Here is a 553-nt window from a genome sequence, read left to right on the forward strand (position 1 = left end):
ACAACACTGTGATACAATCTCACCCCACAAAGAATGGCTATCATAAGCAAATCCACTAACAACAAATTTGGAGAGGCTGTGGTGAAAAAGGAACCATTTTCCACTGCTAGTGGGAATGTAGACTGGTGCAACCACTATGGAAGTCAGTGTGGATAGTCCTTTAAAAACTAGGCCTGGAAATCCCAATCAAGCCAGCTATCCCCCTAATGGGAATTTTCCCGGAGGAACTAAAAATGTAATATCGTATTGATATATGTGTACCTATGTTTGTAGCAGCACAGTTTGTGATAGTCAAATCTTGGAACCAACCAAGATGCCCATCACCTGAGGAATGGATGAAAACGATGTGGTATTTTTATACAATGGAGTTCTGCTCCACTATAAAGAATGCTAAACTTGAAGCCTTTATATTCAAGCAGATGCCACTTGAAGGTACACTCATAAGTGAAATAAACCAAACCCACATGTGTAAATATCATGTAGTTTCCCTAGTATAAGAACTCAAAAGAAGAAAAATAGAAAGGTATAACACAACTAAAAGAAGTGTGAGAAC

This window comes from Octodon degus, unplaced genomic scaffold (genome assembly GCF_000260255.1).
Source record: "Octodon degus isolate 3935 unplaced genomic scaffold, OctDeg1.0 scaffold00424, whole genome shotgun sequence".
Classification (NCBI taxonomy): Eukaryota; Metazoa; Chordata; class Mammalia; order Rodentia; family Octodontidae; genus Octodon; species Octodon degus.